Source organism: Danio rerio, chromosome 13 (genome assembly GCF_049306965.1).
Source record: "Danio rerio strain Tuebingen ecotype United States chromosome 13, GRCz12tu, whole genome shotgun sequence".
Taxonomy (NCBI): Eukaryota; Metazoa; Chordata; class Actinopteri; order Cypriniformes; family Danionidae; genus Danio; species Danio rerio.
Window position 1 is genome coordinate 36372122 of NC_133188.1, and position 7879 is coordinate 36380000.

General features: G+C 37.0%; 1 long non-coding RNA gene across 1 annotated transcript in view; it reads right to left on the bottom strand.

The window, feature by feature from the left end:
* Positions 1-3770: 3770 nt before the first annotated feature.
* Positions 3771-7879, bottom strand: part of LOC103912024 (uncharacterized) — a 59768-nt gene continuing 55659 nt past the window's right edge. Inside the window, exon 10 of the long non-coding RNA XR_012388816.1 lies at positions 3771-4941. This is a non-coding gene — a long non-coding RNA (uncharacterized lncRNA). The remainder of the gene's footprint in view (positions 4942-7879) is intronic.

Consider the following 7879-nt stretch of genomic DNA (forward strand, 5'->3'; position numbering starts at 1 on the left):
TTGTAAAGTAATATTTTCTGTCTTTTAGCTAGTACATACATTATATGAGAGACTGGCTTTGTTTACCAAATAAGTGGATCTGATTGGATTTGCATTATAAGCATTAAATAAAAGTAAAAATTACTTATTTCATATATTAAGTTTTTAGTTATGATACTTCCAAAATCATTCTGTATAAATCTGCAATTAATTTAACAAAATTCTGCACAGAAATTGCAGAAAATGTTCACAGATTCTGTCTGGCTCTAGAAAATCATTAATTTTCCTTTCGACTTAGTTCCTTTATTAATCTTGGGTCGCCACAGCGGAATAAACTGCCTGGCCCTAGAAATAAATGATAAATATAGAGATTTTGGGGTCCTCCTATTTAAAATAATTACATAAATGAATACAAAAAAAAACATAATTACATAAATTAGCCCAGATTTGTTAAAAAATAAATAAAAAATATTTGAAATAGAAAGATTATACATTTAGATTCATGTGAAATATTGAAAAACAAATTACGAGCTACTTTTTTGTTTCTCTTGAGTTTTGCTCTTTTTACATTTTTTTAATCAATATTTTTCCTCAACAGAAAGTTGGGTGTACTCATTTTGGACCGTTATCATGAGTTATTTTTTAAGATTAGCTCCAGCTTTGGCTTCAGTGCTGACTAATCTAATGTATACACAAAAATATAAAAATGTACAAATATTAAATATTAAATACAAAAAATATAATCAATGATTAGGTGTTAGGAGTCGCCTAAACGGCCAACTTATCCAGCCTATGTTTTACGCAGCCAATGCCCTTCCAGCTGTAACCCATCACTGGGGAACAACCATACAGACTTATTCACATACATATACTATAGACAAATTAGCCTACCTAATTCTCCTATAGCGCATGTCTTTAGACTTGAAACTGGAGAACCCGGAGGAAACCTACACGAACAGGGAGAACATGCAAACTCCAAAAAGAAATGCCAACTGACCCAGCCGAGGCTCAAACCACCGACCTTCTTGCTGTGAGGTGATCATGCTACCCACGGCGCCACCGGGGCACCATAAATATAGCCATTGATTAAAATGAGGTTAAGATTTAGGATGGAAGCACTACTAAATCACGTTCAAATTCACATACATAAATATATATTCTTTCATAACCCCATCAGGCTCATTTTTTGTTTATCAGCATTATTGCTGATAAAGATTTGATATGATTTCAACTGTCTGCAGGGAGAATTATTCAGTGATAAAACAAATTAACATACCACTCAGGGACTGCAAAAACCACAGCAGTGCTGCATAAAAGAATAAACATGATATAAATAAAACAAGAAACAGCATGAGCCTACAGTTTTGAGCATTACATTTTCACATTAGATTATAATTTAATTCAGTCCTTCTTGTATTTGTGCCATATAAGCAATTTCACACCCAAACTCTGAACCAGTATTGATTTCAAGTCAAATGAAAGTCAAAATCACCTTTTCATGTAGACAACTTTAAAGACAAACGTTCCTCCACTGCCTGAAGGGACTACAGTTTACAAGCACTTCATCCATGCCTGAAGTGTAGAGGTGACCTTATAAACAGCAGGAGCAGGACTGAAGGAAACTCCTCAAAGAAGCATAAAGACATGCGGCGTTCAGTCTCCATCTGAATCCAGAGCATTCAGAGTCTCACTGCAGAGAAGCAGACTGGTATTTTCAGTGAAGGCTGCTATTAAAACTTAAATGTCAAGAGGACACCAGGACACCAGAAAAGATGGGGAACAAATGCAAGTTCAGTGCAGAGTAAAGAAATCCCAGGAACAATAGATTATAGTTATTCAGTTCATTTCAGCACAAGTTTATTTGTATAGCACTTTTCCTGATAACCATTAATCCAAGCTGGAAGGTTATTACAATCAAAATCAAAAAAACTTAAGGTGTGACTAGGGTGCAGTTATACACTAACCTGCTCGTAAACTCAAATTTTTAATCAGCCAATCACATGGCAGCAACTCAATGCATTTAGGCATGTACACATGGTCAATACGATCTGCAGCTGTTCAAACCGAGCATCAGAAAGGGGAAGAAAGGAGATTTAAGTGACTCTGAACGTGGCATGGCAGTTGCTGCCAGATGGGCTGGTCTAATTATTTCAGAAACTGCTGATCTACTGGAATTTTCACGCACAACCATCTCAAGGGTCTACAGATAATTGTCCGAAAAATAGAAAAGATCCAGTGAGCAGCAGTTCTGTGGGCACAAATATTTTGTTGATGCCTGAGGTCAGAGGAGAATGGCCAGACTGGTTCCAGCTGATAGAAAGTCAACAGTAACTCAAATAACCACTCTTTACAACTGAGGTATCCACAAGAGCATCTCTAAACATACAACATGTTGAACCTTAAGGCAAATGGGCTACAGCAGCAAAAGACCACATCAGGTTTCACTCCTTTCAGCCAGGAACAGGATACTGAGGCCTCAATTCCCATAGGCTCACCAAAATTGTATAAAAGAAGATTGGAAAAACCTTGCCTGGTCTTTATTTTGACTGCAACATTGGGATGGTAGGGTCAGAATTTGGCGTCAACAACATGAAAGCATGGATCCATCCTGCCTTGTATCAACGGTTCTGGCTGGTGGGGGTGCTGTAATGGTGTGGGGCATATTTTCTTGGCACACATTGGGCCCATTAATACCAATTGAGCATCGTGTCAACGCCACAGCCTGCCTGAGTATTGTTGCTGACCAGGTCCATCTCTTTATGACCACAGTGTACCCATCTTCTGATGGCTTATCCAATAGAGCACCTTTGGGATGTGGTGGAATGGGAGATACACATCATGATGTGCAGCCGACAAATCTGCACAACTGCGTGATGCTATCATGTCAGTATGAACCAAAATCTCTGAGGAATATTTCCAGTACCTTGTTGAATCTATACCACGAATAATTAAGGCAGTTCTGAGGGCAAAGGTGGTCCAAACCGGTACTAGTATGGTGTACCTAATATAGTGGCCGGTGCGTGTACAGTATAATGTACTTTTTCTAAGGTTATATGCCTATTTCTTTTTTTTCTTCTTTTTTTTTGCAGTAATTTAACTTAATATATACTATAGTTGACTACACATAACAGACTAAAGGTACAATATTTTGCAAAAGAGGTATTTAAGGTAGAAAGTGAGTTGTGTATTGAGTCCTTATGACATAAAGTGTTTATAAGAAATAAGTCTGGCTCATATCACTGACCAGGAAGATTTGATGATAAGGAAATATCTCTTATGATTATTAATTTTGAAAACAGTTGCGATCTCCTAAAAATGCTGCTTATCTAACAAAACTGTAAAATAGTTATGAATTACTGTGTTTATGTTGACAGAATCTATAAATGCTTGATGAGATAAAATGTGTGTACAGTGTGAGAAGATCGGTACGTGTTTGTGTGTGTGTGTGTGTGTGTGTGTGTGTGTGTGTGTGTGTGTGTGTGTGTGCGTGTGTTAAAAGCATTTAATAGGACTGTCTATTTTCAGTGAAGAAGCAGGTCTGCATGGCGAGAGGTTAATGAAGCAAGGGAAGACTTGTCTAAATTATTCACAACATCAATCTATCACTGACCTCCAACTGCCCACAGATATTAATTCCTCCACCTAAATGAGAAGATGATGCTCGCTTTATGGTACCATTGGTAAGTTTAAACGAAGGCAAGACACTGCAGGTGAACAGAGTAAAAAAATGAACACACCATTAAACTTCCTCAGATTGATATAGTTCAATGAAAATGCACTCACAATTTACTCACTCTCAAAAATATACTTTAATATACATAGTCGGAAAAACAAACAATGTCAATAGTTACAGGTATTCAGCTTTCTACAAAATATCTTGGAATACAAATATCTACAAAATATCTATCTGGAAGTTTGGACAGAAATGTGTGTAGGTACAGTGTGTCCACGATTATATTGGAGTGATATAAACACAAGTCTCTTTTTTTTATTTCCTGACATTAAACTAGGACCCAAATCCCAGCGATTTTGAGGCCCATCGCAATGTGATATAGCAGTCCGGTTTTTGTTAATTGACAGGCGCATATTACCATATCTTAGTATTAACATGTCTGATCATGTGCACAAGACAGTGTTTGTTAAGAAACAAGGATTAAAAGATCCCTCTCTAAGAGAACTCTCTGTAATCCAACTGCACTTCAAGAAGCAATAAGTGCTACACTTTGTATTTTTTACAGTATTTAGAACTATACATTTTGAGCTACGTAATTCATAACCGCTGGAATTACCCCAGCTGCACAGTGCACACAACTATAAAAAAGGATGCTTCAATCACACAAGAGTTTGTGGCTGTTAGATCAGGTTTATTTTACTCTTTACAGCAGCATATATTTGCCTGTTTGGTGGATATCCTGCCACATAAGATGTCTATACAGCGATGTCGCCTCACAGCGAAAAGGTTGCTGGTTCGAGCCTCGGCTGGGTCAGTTGTCATTTCTGTGTGGAGTTTGCATGTTCTCTCTGTGTTAGCGTGGGTTTCCTCCGAGTGCTCGGGTTTCCCCCACAAGTCCAAAGACATGCGCTATAGGTGAATTGGGTAAGCTAAATTGTCCGTAGTGTATGTGTGTAAGAGAGAGAGTGTGTGGGTGTTTCCCAGTGATGGGTTGCAGCTGGAAGAGCATCCGCTGCGTAAAACATTTGCTGGATAAGTTGAGAGGGGTCTGGATGCAGACCTGGTGCAGAGCAATCTGAGCTGCATCCAATGCTTTTTAATAGGCTCAGCTAAACCCACCCCTAATGCTACCCTCATAGTTACGTCATTCGCTCCATTTGAGTGCATTGTGTCTGACATTGCATCGCTGAGTGATGCAATCTCAGCTTGCATCATAAAGGCTGCATCCAGATACTATTGAGTCGGCGGAGTTTGGAGTAAGTTGGCGGTTCATTCCGCTGTGGCGACCCCTGAATAATAAAGTGAGTAAGCCAAAAAAGAAAATGAATGAATGAAAATCAATTTTTGAATGTTTGCAGAAAGTTATGTTTTGGTTAGCAGATTGTTGCTAGGCAGAAGAGGCAGGCATATTTAAAATCACAAAGTGAAATGCATGTGGTCATTTTGACCACAATGTTAAACGGTAGAAATAAGCATAGCTTTTATGTGTTTTGCAATTTTAATGAAATAGCAATGTTAAAGAAATATACACATATTTAGGAAAAGTCATAATTTGTAATATGAATAATATGCAAAATATGTATGAACATAACCAACATAGGCTCATTCTGAACTCGTAGCCCTATATACGTTTCCGGAGATTGCGAATTATGTATGCACGGCTGCATTTCGTTTTTAAAGTAAACGCTACATGGTGGTATGACGTCGTTCCTTTTCGCACTTACCAGCTGACCACTTGACATTAAAAAACACTTTAAAATGTATTTGGGCTTTTCTTTACATAAAAACAAAACACTCTAAAAGTTGGTAGGTCCATAAAAAATTATTATTATTATTATTTTGACGGATGATTAGTCAGCGTTCAAAGCTGTGAGGTCTTTGAGAATATGCAGTGGGTCTGCTCTGGATGTGTCTGTGTCTCTAGTGTCTGAAGCGGTTGTTGTCGGGTTATGAGGCAGCACTATCAATGAACAGTCAAGGGTTTCCTTTGTGCAGGGAGTGAATCTGTGTGGGCTCTGGAGAAGCTCTGAGAGCAGGGACTCCTCATGGTGAGGTCTGCAAACACTCCTCACTTCATTTTACACACCACCACTGATTGTGTGGCTTTACTCTGACTTCTTTTTAAAATACAAAGCCGTTTTAAGCTTTAATTGAGCTCTGTTTACTTAAGATAACACAGGTACAATAGGTGCCAGTCTGTCAATCATTAAAATGTAAAAAGGACTTGTGCACAGTACAAACTATTGGTTAACATTAATTATTTCTCCTATCTTGTGATTCACAGCTGTTTTCCATGTTTTTCCATGTTTGAATTGTAACGGGACCTTGATTTCTGCTCCGACAACTTTTGCTGTTCATATTTGTTGCATGGTTATGTACTGTAAATTGTAATACAAAAACCAGGTAATGAGCTGCCAGTTATTTTACCTGTTTATTTCCATACACATTGTTTCTTATATAATATATTCATTCATTCATTTACCTTCCGCTTAGTCACTGATCTTTAAGAGGTCGCCACAGCAGAATGAACCCCCAACTATAAAACCAGCACGAGTTTTACACAGCGGATGCCCTTCCAGCCGCAACGTAGTACTGGGAAACACCCAACAAATTCACACAAACCAGTACACTACAGCCAATTTGGTTCACCCAATTCACATATACCACGTCTTTAGACTGTAGGGGATACCGAAGCACCCTGAGGAAACCCATGTGAACACGGGAAGAACATGCAAACTCCACACAGAAATGCGTCCTGACCCAGCCGGAACTCAAACCAGCAACCTTCTTGCTGTGAGGTAACAGTGCTGACCACTGAGCCACCATGCCGCTCTTATATAATATATTGTTTTTAAAAACTAAAAAAAGACAATCAATTACATTTTGTTCAACTTTTCAACCTCAAAAGTTGTCAGAACAGAGATTAAGGATCATAATGTATATATTAAAAAAATTTAACACCTGTGAACCACAAAACTTTGTGAAATTGTTAATTAACAAATGTTTTTTTTTTACTGTCTAAAGTTCTGGCAAACAGCTTAGTACCACAACATTTATTTTCTAGGAATGTAAAGTAATGTTAGATTTCCATAATAACAAGTGTTTGCCAATAATTTGCTTATAATGACATAACATTTGTAAAAATATAAATTATCAATTGCATTTGTTTTTATAACATATGTTTATATAACATATATGTCTTTTTCCACCAAGAAGGTCCATACACATTCCAAAAGCAGATACTGATAAGATCAGGGCCTGGTTAATATGAGGACTTTGGGGATTTTACAATGTGGTAACATGTTGATTGGTCAGTATCAACATATGTCTCTGTATGTCTCTGTATTTAAACTTTGATCACATGGTCAAGAAAGATAAAAATATTTGGTAAACTTTGCTCTGCCCACTTGTCCTGCTCTGCTCCTCTCCTGCTATTGGGCTTTCTATTTTCACAGGCCTACTCTCTGTCTCTCTCTTCCCCCCTCTGTCTCTTTTCCCACTCTCACTCTCTCTCAGGTAACTTTATTTTACATTAAAGCTAGGTACAATATGATGTTTTTTTTAAATCATTTTTTTGTTTTATACAGTTATTTGTAACTAATTGAGTTGTAACCATAGAGAATTATTGTCATTAAATCATCTAATTTTCAAGTATTTGTGAATTACTTTTGATTTAACATCAACTCAATTACTCCATATTGCAATACAACACAATCACATAATCGCAACTCTCTCCCACATTTTTACCTATTATTATAACTGCCCTTATTTCCGTTTTTGGTATAAGATTGCAGTAAAATGGTTTGACAGGAAAGTTTGACAGTTTTCAACCATCATACTGACAACATTTTATTCATTCGGCAGAACTATGATTCAAAAAGTAGTTTCAACTGTAGTTCAAACTGTCAGTTTCCTTTCAGATCAAGTTGAGCTCTGTTTAATCATTTACTTTCACTGACCTAAAGAGCACACTCAAAAAACAGATATTTGCATTTGCATATAAAACTAAAAATGCATGTTGCAAAAACGTATGTTGTAAGACCTTAAGCAGCCTTTAAATTCAGGGAGAATTTTTTTTTTTTTTACACAAAAGATGTTTTGCTATCTGGGTTTTCATCACCCCGAGTTTATGCACATTTTGAAGTATAGCATGAGAAACAAGTAAGTAAAACACCCAATTTCAATAAAAATCTCTTAATTCAAAAAAGTTTTTAGACTTGCTTGATG